Source organism: Octodon degus, unplaced genomic scaffold (genome assembly GCF_000260255.1).
Source record: "Octodon degus isolate 3935 unplaced genomic scaffold, OctDeg1.0 scaffold00256, whole genome shotgun sequence".
Lineage (NCBI taxonomy): Eukaryota > Metazoa > Chordata > Mammalia > Rodentia > Octodontidae > Octodon > Octodon degus.
The window spans coordinates 1,142,520-1,143,627 of record NW_004524832.1 but is presented as its reverse complement, the minus strand read 5'-3'; the positions used below and the strand labels follow the sequence as shown (position 1 = coordinate 1,143,627).

The window sequence follows — 1,108 nt, the reverse complement described above, 5'->3', positions numbered from 1 at the left end:
GGCGGCGGAGGAGGAGGCTGCGGCGGAGGCGGCGGCGGAGGAGGAGGCGGCGCCCCGGTCCGCCCGCGCCCCAGGCCGCCGCGGCTTTCTTGTTGGGAGAGCGCGGCCGGGCGAGCGAGGGAGGGAGAGGGCGCTGCCACTTTAAAAGCGGGGAAGTCCGCCCTCCTGAGGTAATGGTAACCTCCGCCTCCTCCCTCCTCCTGCGAGGGAGAGAAAACTTGTTTTCATTCATAACTTTTTCCTTTTCCTTCCTCTCCGTCAACTATTTATTCCCCGCTGCCCCGCGCGGATTGCAGAGGGCGCCGCGCTCGCGTCCTACCGCCTCACGATGCGGGGCAGCCCGCTCGCCCGCCGCCCCTGCCCCGGCTCGCTGCGCCCCGGCCCTCGCTGAATCCGGCTTTTCCTTTAAAGGATAGACTTCTTTTTAAAATAATTTGACTTCTGATCAGCCCAGCCGGGGGCTTGCTGCAGGCGTCCGCGGGGACGGGAAGGCGCGCTGGGATCCGCCGCGACCCGGTGAGAGCGCGTGGGGCGCCGCGGAGACCCTGCCGGGCGGGACCGGCGAGGGCTCGGCGCCGACCTCGGGCGCGACCGGGGAGCCGGTGCGGGGCGCGGGCGGAGCGTGCGTGTCGCTAGGTCGGGGGCTGGTCACGGGCCGAAGATGGGTTTTCCTTCGGATCAGAGGTGGCGAATTTTCTTTGCTGTCTGTTTTTGCCTGGCAGCTTAATTTACCAGCCAGCGTGAGTTCTCGTGCGAAATTAGTTGTGCTTGGTGGCTTCGATTACACTCGGCAGATTTTTCCCACCGGTTTTTCTTCTTTCTGTGGAATCTGACTTAGTACTTCTAAACACCCTTTGCTTTCGAAGCAGTGGGTTGCAAAGTGTTCCGTGAGAAGAAATGCTAGGGTGGGCAGGCAGCAAAGAGTGGATGTTTTAAGGATCTGAAGTCCCTGAAGGACTCCAGGGTAAGCCCCGCGGGTTATGATAGTTTCTTTTCCTCGCATCTAGAGAAGATAGGACGGAGGGGGGAACCACTTGGAAAGCATGGTCTAGAAACACTCGTTAATACAGGTAATGGGGCTTCTTTGTATTCTATCCCTTATTTTTTT

General features: G+C 60.3%; 1 protein-coding gene across 5 annotated transcripts in view; it reads left to right on the top strand.

Moving 5' to 3' along the window:
* Spry1 (sprouty RTK signaling antagonist 1) overlaps window positions 1-1,108 on the top strand; it is a 7,558-nt gene that overhangs the window by 2,927 nt on the left and 3,523 nt on the right. The window contains exon 1 of one of the 5 annotated variants that reach the window (XM_023706448.1): window positions 91-170. The exons of 1 other annotated variant lie outside the window; for it this stretch is intronic. The gene's annotated coding sequence lies outside the window, so the exon portion shown is untranslated. 3 more of the 5 variants (XM_023706447.1, XM_023706449.1, XM_023706446.1) reach the window with 3 other exon arrangements.